The sequence below is a fragment of the Meles meles genome, chromosome 9 (genome assembly GCF_922984935.1).
Source record: "Meles meles chromosome 9, mMelMel3.1 paternal haplotype, whole genome shotgun sequence".
In the NCBI taxonomy this organism is placed as follows: Eukaryota; Metazoa; Chordata; class Mammalia; order Carnivora; family Mustelidae; genus Meles; species Meles meles.
Window position 1 is genome coordinate 19,435,390 of NC_060074.1, and position 19,810 is coordinate 19,455,199.

The 19,810-nt window shown below is 41.7% G+C and overlaps 1 protein-coding gene across 8 annotated transcripts in view; it reads right to left on the reverse strand.

The window, feature by feature from the left end:
* PLEKHM3 (pleckstrin homology domain containing M3) overlaps positions 1-19,277 on the reverse strand; it is a 183,016-nt gene extending 163,739 nt beyond the window's left edge. For all 8 annotated transcript variants that reach the window (XR_006820277.1, XM_046018922.1, XM_046018924.1 and 5 more), the window contains exon 1: positions 19,139-19,277. The gene's annotated coding sequence lies outside the window, so the exon portion shown is untranslated. The remainder of the gene's footprint in view (positions 1-19,138) is intronic.
* Positions 19,278-19,810: the final 533 nt, after the last annotated feature.

The window sequence follows — 19,810 nt, forward strand, 5'->3', positions numbered from 1 at the left end:
CCAGCATTTTCCTGACACTCTTCCTCATCTTCATCCACTCAGTCACATAGGCCTTTCAGTTCTTCCAAGGGACGTGGAGGTTTACCTTTTCGACTTCCAGTCCTGTCCACAATGCTGTTCTCCTGCTGGAGGGGTTACCCTCCCTCTCTCTTTTATGTATCCAATGCCAAATTATCCTTGGACCTAACATCAAGTGACAGAGTTGTATTCTCTAAAGACGGCCACAACAAATTCTATGCCACATGCTTTTCTGCAATGAGATCTTGTTACTCCTCTATCCAGAACTGACTTCATTTTTCCACTCCCTTGAATCTGGGCAGGACTTGTGATGTTCTGATCAACAGAGTGTGGCAGAAATGATGCTGTGCCCATTTGAGGTACAGCCCTTACCTGGCCTGGCAGCCACTCCTCCTGTCTCTGGGAGCTCTAAGCTGTTATCTAGGAAGTAAGGCTATCTGCTAGAAAGAGAGGTCATGCTGCAGCAGGGAGGCATCAGGCATGTGTGTGGAGAAGCCGTCTTGGATGACAGCCCAGTCAAGCTTGCAGAGGATTCCAGCCCCAGTCAGTATCTAACTGCAACTCATAGGAGATCCCAAGTGAGAACTGTCCCGATGAGCCTAGGTAGCCCAGAATGGTGAGAGGCAATAAACTGTTTCCAGACACTACGTTTGGGAGTATTTTGTCATGCAACAACCAATAATCAGGAGGACTTGTTTCTTCCTCAGGGAAACACTCTCTGGTTAAATGTCCTTATTTAAGTTTCATGGCACTTGTCTATCTGTAAGTTGCACACTTCACACTTGTAAACCAGTTCCAATGTCAATAACCCCTCTTAGGCAGCAACCGTGTCTATTTTGCTCACCCTTGGACCTCCCGAACATAGTTGCAATTTAGTAAGTATTTTTTAAGGAAGTTAATGGATTATTTATGAGTGGCTATCTTTAGGATTATTAACATTGTTTTCTTCTCCTCTTTTTCCTTTTTTTGCCATTACTTCTGACTTACGGCATGACTGTTTCCAGCAATACATAGTAAGGATAGCTGCTGCCTTAGCAGTAAAAAAAAAAAAAAAAATTCTTCAGTGTAATAAATGAACTGACAGACCAGTGTGAGAGGTCCGGCTCTTTGCCTGTATTTGCACAATACAAACTAAATAGCTAAAAGAGTTACTGGGAGTTACAGTGACTTACTCACTCCACAAATATCTGCGGAAGCAGCTACTGAGTCCTAAGCACAGGTGACAGAACAGTAGGCAGAAAAGACACCCATCCTGCCCTCGTGGAACCTCCATCATAGAGTAGTGAACTCTTACTGCCCTCGTGGAACCTCCATCATAGAGTAGTGAACTCTTACTGTATGCCAGGCACAGCTCTAACTGCTTTCACTGTCTTACCCTCATGTGGCAGGTGTCGCTGAGAAGGCCTCCTGAGAAGGAGGTGCACTCCCCCATACCCTGCATCAATCTGATCTGTCCTAGCCCTCTCTTTCCTGAGGACTCAGTCCTTTCAGGTCTCCTATTTCCCTGAGTGTCTAATCCATCACTGAACAAGTCAACTTTGTAAACCACCTTTTTGCCCTAAATTAGACTAGGAGCTTCTTAAGGGCCCCATCTCTACACCTGTGTCCCTGTTCCCACAAGACCAGAAAGGTCTTCCTGCCTCTTGCCTTCCTCCTTCTAATGCAGCCTCCACATTATTTCTCTTAACCCTTCAGAGTCTCCCCAGTAGAACAAGAGCCAGCAAATATTTTCTGTAAAGAGTAAATAGCTTTGGCTTTAGGTGCCATACAGTTAGGTTTGCTACTCCTCACCTCTACTGCTGTTGCGTGCAGAAGGCAGCCACAGACAAAATGGAAATGAATGGGCTTGTTTGTGTTTGAAATTTTACTGACAAAACAGGCTGATAAACAGACTGTGGTATTTAGCTGTGCAACAGAACAGAATTCAGCCTTAAAAAAGCAAGGAAATGGGATGCCTGGGTGGCTCAGTCAGTTAAGTGTCCGCCTTTGGCTCAGGTCTTGCTCCCAGGGTCCTGGGATGGAGTCACACATCGGGCTCCTTGCTACGCAGGGAGTCTGCACGCGATGTTTAAGGGGTATAGATATTCAGATTTGCAAGATGAAAAAGTTCTGGAGATCTGTTTCACAGCAATGTGAATACACTTAACATGACTGACAGACAAAAATGGCTAAGATGACAAATTATATGTGTTTTTTACTGCAACTTAACAACAACAACAACAACAAGCGGAGAGTCAGATTTTCTTGTGGGCAGTAGTCTCCTTGAAGATCTAGTCCAGCTCCACCAAGTACCAGTAAGGGGACTCCAGCAAGTCACTTCCCTCTTTAATTTCCGTTTTCTCGTTTGCAAAACCAGCAAACCAATAATACTTCTCTCTCAAGAGAGTTGAGAGAACGACATAAAGACAATGGTATGGCATGGTTGGTTCCTGGCACACAGTACATGACTAACCGTGGCCTAAAAGCCACCTCAATCTGCTCCAACATCCCTCCTCCATGAGCTCATACTCTCCCTATTCCCAACGCTCCCTCCCATCTGGCCACACTGGGCTCTGTGTGGATTCGCAAACTTGTAGCCATGTTCTCACCTCAGGGTCTTTGCATCGGCTATTCCCTCAGAACCAACATGGCCAACTTTCTCCTGAAAGTTGATTGTTCATATCACCTTTTCAATGAAGCCTACCTTGACCATACTATTTAAAATTGTAACATATATCTCCACCCTGGACTTCTGATTCCCTTGACTCTGCCTTTTTTAAACAAACTTATAATTTTGAAAATATAAATCTTTAAAAATTATTTTTAATTTTTAAATTAAATTTTTAATTTTTAATTTTTAAAGTTTTATATTTTCAAAATTATTGCAATGATAGTACAGTGACTACCAACAAACCCCGCAGTCAGTTTTTTCCATGGGACATTTTACATTAGTATGGCACATTTGTCACAATTAATGAACCAGAATTGATATATTAACTAAAGGTCATATGTTACTGGGATTTCCTCATTTTTTCTAATATCCTTTTTATGTTCCAGGATTCTAACCAGGATACCACATGAATTTAGTCGTTATATCTCCTTAACCTCCTCCTGGCTGTGAGTTTCTCAGACTACTTGTTTTTGATGACTTCGACAATTTTGAGGAATACTGACCAGGTACCTATGGATTGTCCCTCAAGTGGCATTTGTTTGATGTTTTTCTCATGATTAGACTGGTGCTGTACGTTTTGGGGGAAAAAACCCCACAGAGGCGAAGTGCCATTCTCATCATGTCCTATCAATGGTATAGACTATCAACAGGACTTACCACTGTTTATGGTAACCTCGATCACCCGGCTGGACCCTTTCTCCTTATGCAATTACCATCTTCTAAAGTGCCACTTAATTTACTTATTTATTTAATGTTTAGTGTTTCTGCCTAATAAAATATAAGCTCCTCAAGGGCAGGAATTTACGTTCACCTTGCTCACTAAGGCATCCCAAGTGCACAGAATAGTGTCTGACATGCTTAAAAAAAAAAAAAAAAAAAAGGCACTGGGGCGCCTGGGTGGCTCAGTGGGTTAAGCCTCTGCCTTTGGCTCAGGTCATGATCTCAGGGTACTGGGATCGAGCCCCACATCGGGTTCTCTGCTCAGCGGGGAGCCTGCTTCCCTTCCTCTCTCTCTGCTTGCCTCTCTGCCTGCTTGTGATTTCTCTCTGTCAAATAAATAGATAAAATCTTTAAAAAAAAAAAAAAGGCACTAACTACTCATGTGTTGAGTAAATGCATTATTATTCTTCTGCATGACATTCATGCCCTTTCATGACCATCCACCTCTCCAATTTGTAGATGCTCACCAATATTCGTCTTGCTGTTTTATTCCTCCATGTTTTGCTCCAAGTGGGGGAGTCTTTCCCAATTGCTCAGGCTCTCTCCTAGCATCCTGGGTTTGCCACGCTGCACTGAAATGATCGACAATCTCTATCCCACGTATCCCACTCTACACTCTAAGTGACTAGACACCAGGCAGGGTGTCTAATATTTATATATTAATATAATAATTAGATTATATATATAATTATATATAATCTAATAATTATAATCTTTTGTCTTCATCCTTTGGGGCTCCATTTTTCAACAACCTCATTCTTTTTAGAACCTCATCTTCTCCCTAGGATATATATGCCTCAAATTCATGACAATACAAGGATGTAATGCCAACTTTAGTCTCTACAAGTAAACACCTCTTCCTAGCTCGCCTCATTTGGTTTTGAAATTAATTAGAAATAACAACAGCATATTCAGACAGGTCAAAATACGAAGATTATGTTCCTTTGACAAAGTGAACTAAATAAAATGAGTGTGTGAGTGCCGTGTGGTTTGCCTCAGCACGAAGCTGGAAATTAGGAGCTAATTAGAACTGTGTTCTAAATCTGGCTCAACCACACACACGTGCTGGGTGGCCTCTGGCAAACCATTTAACCTCTGGGCGCTTTACTTAGCTACCTGTATCCAATAAGTTGCTAACATCAAAATGCTATGCCCGTGGATCACTCACTAGGTAGCTGTTCCAACACGCCTTTAAAAAATGTAAACTACTCTATAATTACGGAGCGCTCCACTGGACCTCACCCATTCAACAACCACATGCTCCTAGACTAGACCTTCAAAGATATGTCAGCCCAACAATGGCAAAGTCAGCAATGAACTACTTACAATACACTACTTTTCGGCCAAACTCAATGATCTGCAGATATCTTATTTTTAAATTAAATACCCTTTCTGTAAAAAGGGTTATTTCTCCTATTTAATGGATTGACAAACTGAGGTCTGTTTGTCAGTGCGGTAATAAAAGCTCGACCCAAGGAATCCCCTGCACACATAAAAATAACAGGATGGGGGCGCCTGGGTGGCTCAGTGGATTAAGCCGCTGCCTTTGGCTCAGGTCATGATCTCAGGGTCCTGGGATCGAGCCCCGCATCCGGCTCTCTGCTCTGCGGGGAGACTGCTTCCTCCTCTCTCTCTGCCTGCCTCTCTGCCTAACTTGTGATCTCTGTCTGTCAAATAAATAAATAAAATCTTTAAAAAATAAATAAATAAATAACAGGATGGAGAATCAGTGTATTGCTATCTTCTAACAAGGAAATCTGTTGTTTACATGCTCATTAGGCCAGGCTAACTAACAGGATGACTACCGCAATCCTCCCACACTGAGGCAGAAAAGCAGATATAAGCAATAATACCCGCCCAAGCCACACAAAGGTGCCATGTTCTCCAAGTTGGATGGTAAAAGTGCTGACTTCCTTCCACTTGACTAAATGCCTTATAACCAGAATTTAATGAGTGCTGAGAGGGTGTCTGAGGCCAGGCAGTTTTAGAAGCAGCTGGACCAGAGAGAGAAAGGGGCAATGCCAAAGACACCTAGGGTGAACTCTTTCTGTCAATCCATTTTCAAACATGAGAATGAAGAGGGATCCCAGGACAGTCAGCACACGTGGGTCTCATGTGTTCTTCACTTCAGCTAAGGCTGGAGCTGACTGAAAATTTTCTAAGTTATATATAATGCAAAGAACCCACCACTAACCGATCTGACCCTAGTAAGATGACCTTTCTGGACTATGAAGCTTTAAGAGATAATGATTTTGTCATGGTGCTTTGACACAAAGACATCGCAGGCATGTGGAGGCAAGCCACAAACGGCAGATAAGGACATAATGTCAGTGAGGACCTCATAAGGAGTTTGGGGTCTTTCAGAGGAAAAGGACAGCTAGAAACACAGACGGAATCCCATTTCATAGGCCTAGAGGAACCTTAAATGACTACATTCTATACAAGTTTTAATAAATGAGAAATCTACTGCTATGTAACACATTAGGAGCATAACATTTAAAAAATAAGTGGTATAGTGTTTTCCCAGTTCTAAAAGCAATAAATATTCATAGAAACTCCAGAAAATACTGACAGATATGGCAAAGAAAATAAAAATCATTCATGATCTTATAACTCAGAATAGTTAGGTGTGTTTTGTCTAGTATTTACTTGGAATCAGATTATATATACAATTTGGGCACACTGTCTTTATATATATGCTCAAAAAGCAATTACTAACCTTGAAAAAAAAATCCAACCAATGTGCCAAAATGTGCTGTGCCCACTTACACCTTCGACCTGGCACAAGGCTCCACTCAATGGAAACTCCCTTCTACAGCTCTCCAGAGATTTCCTCAGTACACAACTGCCAGTGTTCTTCCAAGTCCTGATCCTCCTTGACACTATCAGCCAGCCCCTCCTCAAACATCTCTGCAGTTTCACAGACATCACACACTCTGACCTTTTCTCTCATTTCTACTGCGTCATTCTGGGTCTCCATCTTCCTCCCTTCCTTACTGACCCCTTCCACAAATGTGGCATTGCCTGACTCTCATCTGTAACTATAGCTACATATTCTTCTGGGTCCATTTATTCACACTTGTCAATAATTAGTTTGTATTCATGCCTTCTAAATGTCCGACGTCAGTCTCAATCTCAGGCCTGACCTCTGGTCCTGGGTTCCCAACTATTCTTAAGACTTTTCCATCTGGCTTATCTCATGACAAAATTGAGCTCAATTTGTCTAAAATTACGATCAGTTACTCATTCAGTAAATATCTGCTGAACGCTCACCATGGACTGGGCACCGTTCTAGACACTGGGGGGACAGTAGCAAATAGCAAATAAAATCCTTCAATGAAGCTTCTGTTGACAACAAGGCCAACTTGCTCACCCGACACTCTAAACTTTCACAACCTCGGCCTGGCTTGCCTGCCCAATTGCTCACTTCTCTTCTATGATAAACTTTTCCTCCAAACTGCAATGCTATTGCTCAAATTTTGTCTTCCCCACTCCAAAACTTTACTTAACACCGGTATCTCTGAAATATCCTCTCCCCACCTCTACCTATGAAATTCTATTGACTCCACAAGCTTCGATGCCACTTCTTCCACAAGCTTTCTTCAAGCCCCGATCCTAAAGCAGTCTGCTCTTTTCTTTAAATGTCCACAGGATGTCTTTGGTATTGTCCCCACAACATATATCGCATGCTGCCTGTTCTTTCTGAAATGATGACAATAATAATTATAATTTATCAGAAGCCCGTACTGTGCCAGCTACATTGCTTGGAATTTTATATCTCTAAGCCTCATAATGTATAGTGTGACTATTATTACCTCCATTTTACAGACAGAAAATGGAGGCTCAAAGACAAATACTTGGCCTGAGGTCACACACCTACCCAATTGGACTTACAGCAACTTGAGAGTGGTGATTTTAATCTATTTCATTTTTAATAACCCCCACTGGGCCTAGAACTATGGCTAGTACACAGTAGGTGCTCAATAAGTATTTACTGAATGAGCAACTGGATAAAGAGTAAGTTTTCAAAGCACTGATGTCTGTAAATATAAATAACACTCTGATTTTCTGGCAAAAGTACATTTGAATTCACTGTAAGCTCATTTAAGTAAAATCTGACAAAACATATGTTGACTTGAGCTTTTAGGATTTTCTTGGTAAAGAAAGCTTCTACACTAAAGAAACCAGGTTTAAAAATAACATGGCAAAGGACAGGCAGCCAAGACCTCACTTAGACCTTTTATAGAAACAAAAGCACCCATGCAGCACAAGGGAATCATTTTGTGAACCACTGCAAATCAGTAGTTGGGTTGGTCTCATTTTCCACTGATTTAGAGCTCAAGTTCTTTCTAATACCAGTAAAGAGACATTTCCTTTGAAATACACCAGACAATTTAAAGCATTTTTCAGTACATCTCTGTCCTTGGTTATTGTTTGCCACTCAAAAATCATTGAGACATTTGATGCCCCAAGATTTTTTTCCCTGAAACTAAACTAAATATAAGCATGGCACTTCAAATCTCAGATTGCTTTGCTGTTGAAGGCAGTAATGTTACTATGCCCCCATGTCAACCACTGGACTGGAAATCCACGGCTCCTGATCGGGAATCCCATTTCATAAAACCACCAGAGTTCCAATATGACCCACTTTAAGTAACCAAACAGACACAAACTAAAAATGCAGACTCAATTTTTTCCACTTCCCTTTACCTCCATGGCAAGGAATAGAGATTAAAAAACTAACAAAAAATACCCACTCAAATTATCTAGGAATGAGGTGAAGTGGGTGAAAACTTCCATCATAAACATCACACCTTGCTATAGTCAGCTTCCAACTGCAAGAGGGAATAACTTCCTAGCCCACGCAGGTGCCATCTGAGCCAGGCCAGTTGGCAAAAGCTGAATATGTGACAGATGATAACAATCAAAGCAACAACCGCCAGGGAGGTTCACTAAGACCCCGATATGCAAGCTACCCAAAAAGAACCAGGAAAGTAGCTTTAAAGAGGTCATCAACTCATAGAACCGTTTGGCTCTACCGAGAATAATCATTTTCATATGCATGGTTTAGAGTATGGTTTATAAACTGCTTGATAAGCTTCTTGATTAAAAAAAATAGTAGTAAACAGAGAGAATTAAGAAAAAGTAGCAGGATTATTTTTAAAGATGATGAAAGAGGAACCAAGATGATTCATCTCTTATCAGTCAAAGGCCCTATGGAGAACAAAAAGAGGTTCCTGGAATCCCTGTCTAATCACTGGGCCAACCAAGTCCGATTAGAAGGTCCATAAATGTAAGTAGACTGAATCCAACAATTCGCCATCCAGGTTTTTTTAATTTTTAAAAAATTTTTCTATTGTGTTCTTTTAGTCACCATAAAATACATCATTCGTTTTTGATGCAATGCTCCAAGATTGTTTATGTATAACACCCAGTGCTCCAGGCAATACATGCCCTCCTTAATACCTGCCACCAGGCTCACCCATTCCCCCACCCCTAAAACCCTCAGTTTGTATTTCAGAATCCACAGTCCCTCATGGTCGTCTCCCCCTCCGATTTCCCCCAATTCACTTTTCTTTCCTTCTCTTAATGTCCTCCACGTTATTCCTTATGTTCCACAAGTAAGTGAAACTCTGATAATTGACTTTCTCTGCTTGACTTATTTCACTCAGCATAATCTCCTCCAGTCCCATCCATGTTGAGGCAAACGCTGGGTATTCATCCTTTCTGATGACTGAGTAATATTCCATTATATATATGGACCACATCTTCTTCATCCATCCGTCTGTTGAAGGCCATCTCAGTTCTTTCCACAGTTTGGCTACTGTGGACATTGTTGCTATGAACATTGGGGTACATATTGGCCACCCAGTTTTGAGTTTGTTCAATGGGACAGAGGTGTGGCAATGAGAACACAAATTTCTGAGACCAGAAAGGGTTAATGTACAGCACTGCCTTCTAAGCTGAAGGACTACAAGCAAGTCAGACTGACTCGGGACTTCCAGGCCCTCCTTATCTGCAAAATGGAAATCCTGCCAATGCCTGCCCCTGTCTACCTTAGGGAATTGTAAAGGACAAATGCAGATAATGTATGTGAAAGCTCTTTGTAAAATCTAAAGCAATTACTATTCCTATTAAAAGCTAGCTAATTCCTAACCATACAACCATTTATACTCCACAAGCCTTTACAAGGATGGACTAAGAAACCAAACACTATGATAGAGGCTAGGGACACAAAACCAGAGCTTCTGCCCTAGAAGCGCCACCTAACAGCTAGTGGGGAAACAACATAAAAGCAAGTGTAAACAGTGCCTTAATAGAAATACTCAAAAGGTGTTACAGGAACATTAAAAAGGAATCATTAATAATCAAGAGATAATAAAGAGTTGTAACAACTGAACACAATTAAACGATGTAACAGTCTACAGAGAGATGACTTCAGTTGGAAGAAACCAAAGACAAAGGAAACAAACAACCAATAAAACCAATCATACCTGCTCTAGAAATGATGCTGCTTCTGGCACGAAGCTGTCAACCTATGGTAAGAGCTTCAGAGGTTCCACCAAAGGGTAAGCTCAAAGTAAACTAACAATGGCACAAGTGGAAGGCACCAATGCAGAGCGCTCTTCACCAGCTGCCCAAGTTTTTCTGACCCACAGAAACATCACTGGCCAACAGAAGGCCATGCTGCATGGCTGGGATGTCATGGAAAACAAATAAATGCCTCATTTCCTGTTGACTTTAATTCCTAAGGTCACTGCAGCTGATTAGCAGAAGGGAAAATACAACTTTAACCTTCAAAAAACAATCAGCCTATGGGTTAGCACATATTCACAAAACCAGTTCCTATGGGCACGCAGGTAAATGTACATCAGAAGTAATTAAATGACTTTTTATTTCTTTCTCTGCTACAACTGAACTTGTTAAAAAGTGAGCCTGGGTCTTTGTTCAAATCGCATCCTGAGAGTATGAGACCCATGATAAGGTCGAAGCAAAAGGATAGGCTTACTCAGTGCCGATGAACAGCATCCATGACCCCTCCCTCCCTTTTTGCTTAATCTGTGACAACAACCTTGACTACCAAGCAGCCTTTTACAATTTTGTCAGGAAATAAGCAAGGCTGGCAAGGGCAGACAAAACACTCTATGACCTTCAAAGATAAGGACAAGGTAAGGTAAAATAATGGGATGAATCTTTGTTATTTTACTATGTACAAAAGGAAGGTCAGAAAAATCTCTGTCCATCAAACAGAAAAAAGGAAAAGTTCACAAAATATGAAGGAGAAGAACAGTAGAAACTGCATTTTCACCTCCAGTTCTGGATTTAAATTTCTTTTATTATGGGCTATATTCACGAGTATGAAATAGGATTTTTAGAAAACAATGCAGCAGCATGTAAACATTCTGGAGTTCTGATTGGTCCATATTTCTTTAACTTTTTAAGATTATTTATTTATTTGAGAGAGAGACAGAAAGAGAAAACAAAGTGGGTTGATGGGCAGTGGGAGAGGGACAAGCCCCACTGGGTGTGTAGCTCGACATGGGACTCGATCCCAAGATGCTGGGATCAGGACCTGAGCCAAACGCAGATGCTTAACTGACTGAGCCACCCAGGCATCTACCTTTTTAGCTCTTTTGAATGGACATTAAGATGATAGCATATGATAATTGGGACTCAAATAGCTGCTCGTCATCCAAGACTACCACTGCTAAACTCATTTACAAAGTCCTGCAAATGGCTCATTCAATGTAGACAGACACATTTAAGCGTGGAATGATGTATTTAATGTTTAAAAACAAAACAAAAGCAGTTCTTACAACTACTAAGCCAAGACCAAGATTAAGAAGTCATAGCTAATATTTCTGAGTCCTTACTAAAGGGCAGTCATTATTTAAGCCCTTTATCTGCTTCATGTTGTTAAACCCTCACAATGACCTGATCAGAGGGCTGCTATTTTCACCACTTTACAGAAAAAAAAACTCAGATTTAAACAGACGAAGTTATGTGTCCAAAGTAATATAGCCAGTGAGTGGAAGTAAGGCTCTAAAATGCACATACAGCTTTGTATGGCATTTAATAGCAAATTAATTATCCTGGGATAATATAGCTAAAATTTTACAAAATGGTGCTTTGCATTTTAGTGTCAAACATCAGCAACCTTAAATTACTTATTATTAATAATTACCTATTTATTTAAAAATCTGTTAATCCCACAACTCAAAAAGTTAGATGCTCAATATCATCAATTTATTGAAATAATCATGTCTGTAATACTTCTGTGTCATATGTAAGTTCTCTGTGGGAATGGTGGATGAGAGGTCCCTGAACAAACAGGGTAAAAAGCTGTTCTTTAACTAAACAGCTAACCTCAATTCTCTTAGTGACCTTGAACACATTACTTAGAATGTCAGCAAGAGTATAATAACTGTGACTTCATTTAGGCCAAACAAGTGCTTTTGCAAATGTTGACATAGTCCTAATTGCCCAAACCTTTTACTAATGTTTCCCTAAGACATCATTTTTCATTTAGCCGATAAATAGAAACACTTGTAAAAATGTTTACTTTAAAAAAAAAACCAACTCTGCTAATAAGTGTTTCTGTCAAAAGAATTAAAGAAATATTTTCAAATTAAATGTGACCATAGATAATTCCAACATATTTTAACTATTAAGGCATGCCCAAATAAAGTGCCTCCTTCTAAAGCCAACTGAACTTTTTGGGGGGAGGAACAGAGGTAAGAATATGATTGTACATGGGGTTCAATCCAAATAACAAAGTTGATCCACAACCTTTAGTCTTGTTTCTTAAATCTACTGAAAGACGGTAAGCTCAGGTTTCATACGACCACACTACTAGGAATCCACAGACATCATATCTAATATTTCAGTAAGTGACAATCACTTTGGGACCATCAGACCTGGAACTGGAAGACCTCGGTTTCAACATTCCATGCACAACAACTGGAGGTGTGATTGGAGGCAAGCTATGTGAACCTGAACTCGTTACCTTGATGCAGGTCAAATAAGGATACCTGTCCTACCCTCTTCAAAAGTTGTCTTGGAGAGCAAGTCAAATGACATAATGCAGTGCTCTGTGAACTCCAGAGCAGGGTACAGGATGCCCACGGGGGTTGTGTGGTGCCAGGGAAAGGATCCACATTGTCTCTGATCTCCTCTGATTATAAACCAATGAACTGGTACAGAGTGGAGACAGCAATCACTTTAGGAAACTCTGAGACAGGTTTATAATCTACTCTAAGAAGGCCTGCACTGTTCAGGGCAGCAGGAGTTACTGTTTCCACTTTTCTGGTGGTCTTGGAGTAAGAAGATTCAATAGTGCAAGAGCATGATGATTCAAAAGGAGTATCTCTCCTCAAAGAAGAGAAACCAAGTAAGTAAAACCCTCCCTTGCCCTCCAAGCTCTTCTACAGCTTAAATATTTTCTCCTCCTCCCTTTTAATTCCAAGTTTCTAGGAGAAACTTGCTCTTTTTGCTTTCTGACTCTACTTCTCACCACCCATTCATTCGTACCCCCAGAGGAAATCTGGTTCTGCCAGAGGCAAAGGTCATCAACAATTTCCTTGTTGCTAAACCCAGGAGACTTTTCACTGCAAGACCGACCTGACCCCTCAAGCAGTATCTGACCTACTGCATGCCCGCTCTGCATTGCTCTCACGAACACACTGAGGCAGCCTCTTCTGCTATGTCTCCTTTATCTCTGAATGTTCAGGTCAGTCCCCACTATGAGCTCCCCTTCTTATGCTCGTATCATAAATGCAGGCAGTCCTCCATTTTCCCCAAAACCCTCTTGTTTAGTTCCTCTTCTGAGTGATCTTCATTTCTGTGGGCTTCAGCTGCTGTCCACGTGGTAGATGAGGAACAGATCACTCCCCTGAGCTCTAGACCCACAACTTCCTTTTGGATATCCCCTAACTCCTAAATGTGCACGAACCCAGCTCCTCATCTTACGCTCAACTTGTCCCTAGACCTGGTATTGTCCATACAGTGAAGGACACCATCACCTGCCCCAGAAAGTGAACATGACCCTTGAACCTTCTGTCCCCTTCACTTGCAATCACTCCAAATAGCAAGTCGTATTATTCTACCTCTACCACGTGTGTCAAATCTGCCCTTCCTCTCTTTCTTTATTGTCTTAGTTCAGACACCACCACACAGTCTCCTTCCCTTCAGTCTTTCCAGTCATCACACTGCAATCCAAGTGGGCTTTCTGAAGTTAAAACCCTGCTGTCTTCTGGAAAAAACATACACTCCTTAGCATTGCCTGCAAAAGCCCATGGCTACTTGCTTTCCTGGGCTCATCTCCTGAATCTCTCTCTTCACCCCCACCCCTACCCCACAACACACAGGGACACAACTTGGCTATTTGAGTTTAGCCTTTATATCTGTGCTGAAGTATCACCTCTTCCCTGACCTCCCTCGTCCATTTTAGTCTTCTCTCTTAGGTGTCCCCAGAGCATCCTGATCTTCTCAATTATAATGCCTTTAATGCTGTGTAAAATGGCCTGTTTACTTGTCTGTCTCCCCCACTAGACCATAAGTTTCATGAAGGCAAAACTATGCCTGTTTTATTCAAAGTTGTACTCTTGGCTCCGCATACAAGAGTTACGTGTCACGGTACGAAACAACTGGTCAACTCTCACTTGTTCAGTAAATGAATCAATGAATCCCTGAGGACAGAAGAGAAGTTGTTCTGGAAAAGCTAAAGTGCTGACTCGAATGGATCAAGAATACATGGGAAAATATCATTTAGTTAGTTTCCTAGAGCATAAAAACCGCTGGTTACCTTTCTGATGTTTTCTAACCTGTGTGTGCCCTGCTCTGTGACTAAAACCCACATTTATAATCATATAGACAAGCCACAAAGTAAAGTGGATATTTAGCAATTTCCCTGTTAGGTAAATGTCCACAAGTGAACTGGATAGCACAGAACCAGGCAGCTTTAGTCCATACTGAATTACAAACTGGCTACACTAATCAAGACACCTGGACGGATAAATCTCTCTAGTACTCACAAACACCGCATAGAATCAGAGAATCCAATTTAAAACATGTAACTTGGGGCACCTGAGTGCCTCAGTGGGTTAAAGCCTCTGCCTTTGGCTCAGGTCATGATCCTGGGGTCCTAGGATCAAGCCCCGCATCGGGCTCTCTGCTCAGCGGGGAGTCTGCTTCCTCCTCTCTCTCTGCCTGCCTCTCTGACTATCTGTCTGTCAAATAAATAAAATCTTTAAAAAATAAAAAATAAAATATATAACTCAAATGAAAAGTTAATGTGTATGAAAAAGAAACAAAATGTTAATGAAAACAGCATGCCTGACATCTCAATACAATGGCGTCTGTATTTTAACTTTCATTTTGCTCACAACTCAGGCTGCCATCAAGACTAATTACATCCATAGACCAAATACAGTTCTCACCTTATTGTATGAAGGTACATTTTGTGGGCTTTTTATCGTCTGTCCAGTCATGTCCACAGTAGCCAATGAAGGAAAGCAAACATAATGCATGGAATTTACTACGTCATTTTTAGCAAAGTGTCACTCAGTATTCAGTTCTCAGAATTATTTAGCTTGCACTAGAAGCTCTAAGCTAGAATATGGTTCAGCTACTTATGAGCCAAATACAAAATCAACATTCCTCATGAAGAAAATCACCATTTGGCTAATGCCAATGGAGCAACAGACACTTTCTGGACATTTCTCATAGGTGTGAACAAGTAGAGCAAAATGAAAACCGGAAAGGGAACCAGTGTGGAAAATGAAAGCGTATCAGGGATCTCTGCTCCTGAAAACTGTCTAGAGATGGAGAATCCTAAAAAATCTGCCCAAATGATTTAACCTTTCCCAGGTTCCTATGAAAATCAGGTCTTCTGAAACAAATAATTAAAGTAGTCCCCATCTACCTACCAGCTTCTTACATATGTAAATGCATAGCTTGACTTGAAGTACTATAGGAAGGCTGCATACATGATTAAACTGGAACAGAGAATGTCACGTATCTGATAAATATTCAATGAATATTGCCACTGGGTGTTTTGGGTCCAGCTTGGTTTTGCTAGGCAGAACAGACACATGTCTTTCTTTTTGCAAATGGTTACATATCCATCACAGTTCTTTGTTTTCCACTTGTATAATTAACCTAGGTCTAGTGCCTAAAGCCTAAAATCCATCAATCTATGAGAAAACAAAGCTACATTAAGCACTTGTGAACATTAACTGTAAAAATGTTTCTAAGCGCCTTTGGATTGATTGCTAGGAGTTTTAGGTCAAGGGGTAGGAGCATTAGTGAGGCTGTTCATACATGCACCCAAAGAGCTTTTAAGAAAGGTTATATCATTTGCTCACCCCTCACAGCATTTGAGAGTATCTGCTCCACTGTACACTAAGGTGAAGAAATGAAACTGTTAACAATCTATGTAAATTTAAGCACTGGAAAAATGGAACCCTGCTGTTGTTCCAACTTTCATTTGATTAATGAAAAGGGAACATATTTTCATATGTCTATTAGCCACCTAGTTTTCTCTTCTATGGACAGTCTGTCCTGTCTTTTGCCCACTTTTCTGCAGGAGTCTGTTAGTTTTCTACTGCAATGTAACAGATTTCCACAAAACTAGTAGTTTTAAAGCAACGCCTATTTATTATTTCACAGTTCTGAGGGTCAGAAGTCTGGGTAAGCTTGACTAGGTTCCCTGTTGAGGGTCTCTCTCAAGAGGTCAAAATCAAGGTGTTGTTGGCCTGGCTGGACTCTTATCTAAAAGGCTCTGGTAAAGAATCCAGTTCTAAGCTCATTCAGGTTGCTGGCATAGTCCAGTTCCTAGGTTGTACCCCTCAAGTCTGAGGCTCCAGTTTCCATGCTAGGCCACCCCCAGCAATTCTAGGCATCCTGCATTCTTCAAGGCTCCTCCATTCCTTCCCAAGTGTTACCTCCACCCTCAAAACAGCAACAATATGTTGTTCCTCCTCAAGCTTCAAATCGTTTGAATTTCCCCAGCCAGAGAAAGCTCTCCACTTTTATGGGCTTCTGTGATTAGATTAGGACTACTCGGGTATTTTCCCTGTTTTAAATTCAACTGTGTCCTGTAACATAATATAGTCAAAAGAGTGATGTTTCATCATCTTTACAGATTAGGGCATGCAATCTTGGTAGAGGGACATTTTTTAAATTCTGCCTGAAGACGATACTTTCAGGGATCATTTCTCTTGTTAAAATTCTGCCGGCTATAGAATCATAGGTGTCCTTTCTTATCATTTGTTCATGCTCTTTTTGATAAATCTTAACTATATGAATTTACAAATAAATGAATCTTACTGATGACCATAAGACGTTGCATTTGCACAATGGCAAAGGCAACCGGATGGGACTACTCTGTGCTAATAAGAATTCTGAGGGACATCTGGGTGGTTCAGTCGGTTAAACCTTGATTTTGGCTCAGGTCATGATCTCAGGGTTGTGAGACTGAGCCCCACATTGCACTGGTCATGGAACCTGCTTAAGATTCTCTCCCTCCCTGGGCACCTGGGTGGCTCAGTCAGTTTAGCATTTGCCTTTGGCTCAGATCGTGATCCCGGGATTCTGGGATCAAGACATGCATCAGGATACCTGTTTAGCCTGGAATCTGCTTCTTCCTCTCCCTGTGCCCCTCCCCCTTGCTTGTGCGTTCTCTCTCTCTCTCGGTCAAATGAATAAATAAAATATTTTTTTAAAAAATTAAAAAAAAAAATTAAAAAAATATTCTCTCCCTCTCTGTGCCCCTCCCCCTTCTAAAAAGAATAATTTTTGATACCTAACTTTGCCACACTGATTTTTTTAATTGTGGAAAAATATCTATAAAATTTGCCCTCTTTGCCATTTTCAAGTGTACAGTTCAATAATAAGGACATTCACATGTTGTGCACCAATTTACAGAACTCTTCATCTTACAAAACTGAAACTATACTCATTTAACAAAACTCTCCATTTTGCCCCTCCCCCAGCTTCCGCAACCACCACCCTACTTTCGACACTGGTTTATTTTTATTACACATATTTTTAAAAAATCAATGAAAGAGGGGCGCCTGGGTGGCTCAGTGGGTTAAAGCCTCTGCCTTCGGCTCAGGTCACGATCCCACTCTGCTCATCAGGGAGCCTGCTTCCTCCTCTCTCTCTCTGCCTGCCCCTCTGCCTAGTTGTGATCTCTGTCTGTCAAATAAATAAATAAAATCTTTAAAAAAAATCAATGAAACAGTTTATTTTTTTAGTAATCTTTATATTCAACATGGGGCTTGAACTCATGACCCAGAAATTAAAACTCACATGCTCTCCCAACTGAACCGGCCAGGTACCCCTTATGTATTTATTAACAAACATGGATACAGCAATTATTACACATGCTGTTTTTAATGCTTTGAAAATACTAATTCATTCAATCCTCATAACAACCCTATGAGATCAGTACTTTTATTAAACCCATTCTACAGATTTGGAAACACAGCAGGTAACTTCCCATACAGAAAGTGGAATCCTGGTAGTCTGGCTTTATAGTTCTTGCTATGAACCATTACATTGTGAAAATACTCATTTTAAAGACAAAGTCGTAAGGCATTAATATTATTTCTTTGATGTACTTGCTTTCAAAACACTTTTTTTAATTTTTAAAAAAGATTTTATGTATGTATTTGACAGAGAGAGACCATAAGCAGGGGGAGTGGCAGAGGCAGAGGGAGAAGCAGGCTCCCTGCTAAGCAAGGAGCCCAATGTGGGGCTGGGATCATGACCTGAGACGAAGGCAGACACTTAACCGATTGAGCCACCTAGGCACCCACAAAACCCTTCTCTATGTGCAATTTAATTGAATACTATTCTACTAATTAAAAGCTAGACTATGTGATGGAGACATGTCTGTATATAGCCCAATTTTGGGTGAAGGCATTTTCGAAGTTAATGAAATGAAAACTGCCTTGTATTTGATTATAGGTACAACAATTAAAACTTACATGTAGTCAATTTATAATAAAATACCTTATGAATGAATACAAATCGCAATTCACTCTGACTCCTGAAATCGAAATATTAAAGAAAAGAAAGTGTTTCTCTTTTCCAAGGAGGAAAAACGAAGGGAAAAAAAAAGTTCCAAATAAGTTTACAACAGCATAGCTCAATCTCAGTTTAACCTGTTAAATTCCAATCTGCCCTGCTTTACCAGCCATAAATCTAGACCGATCTCAGCTCAGCATTCGATTATCCATCTCAGCAGACATTTATTTCATTTACTGAGTGGGTCTGAAATTTCCCTATCCTGGCCTTGTAGCTTAGTTACATTCTCATGGAAGACCACATCACGCTTGTCATCAGTCGCACCGTATCACTTACTACACCTGAAAAACGACCGGGGTCCACAGAGGGAACAACTGCCGTCTCTCCAGGCGCCCCGGCGTGGGGAGGCTCTGCTGAGACTCGGTTTCTAGGACCCAGAAGCCGCGAGACTAGAAACCACGCACAGAACGGGATCAGCTATTCCAAACTGCTTTCTACTTATATGCCCGACGTATAAAAAGAAGCAGACAATGCACCACGCCATCTCCCCTCGCCCGTTGTCCGCAGTCTCCAGCACGAAATCAAACCCGAGTCGGAAAGAAACAGCAAAATCATCGCCACCCCGGGCATAGCTCGGGTATTTGTTACAACCCTGTCATCCCCACACCCTTCCCCCACTGGCCAGCCCGGCAGCACAGAAGCCGGCAAGATGCTCACCTGGCCGCCGGCGGGGACTCGCCCCTCACCTGCGGGGCCTGCAGCCCACTCCCGGCCGGAGCTCGCCCTCTCGGCAAGCCCGCCTCGCCGCGACAGGTCGCGGGGCCGCCGACGGTCCCAGCCCGGCGGTCTGTTTACAAGCGCGGCTCGCGGTCCCGCTCTTAAAAGCTTCCCCCCAGCCACCCGGGAAGCGAGACCCGGACACACAAGGTTCCAGGACGCAAGGACTCGTCTTTTTTTGCCCCAGGACCCGGCCGCCAGGCAGGGCCTGACTGCGCACAGCCAGGCCTTATCTCTGTTTCCTCCTGTACGGTTTTTATCACACACATTTTGGAAACAATGGCGGGTGCCGCAGAGTCTCCTCACTGCTCCTCCCCACGCCCAAATGGATGTTTGCAATTGGAAAATTTCTCTTGGCACGGACGCAGGATTGGACCCATTTTTAGCAGCTCCCTAAGAGAATGACTCCGATAAGTTCTTTCTGAAAATGGGACTATTCCAACCTGGCGGCTGCTTCTCATTTCAGGTTTGGAGCTGCGGAGAAAATCCATTTCCACCGGCCTTTCATGTTGTAGCCAGCAGGTTGAAAGGGGGTGGTCTTCGACCCCCATTCGGATTCCCAGGAAAGAGAGAGTAGGGTGGGGTGTGTGCGTGTGTGCGCGCGCACGTGTG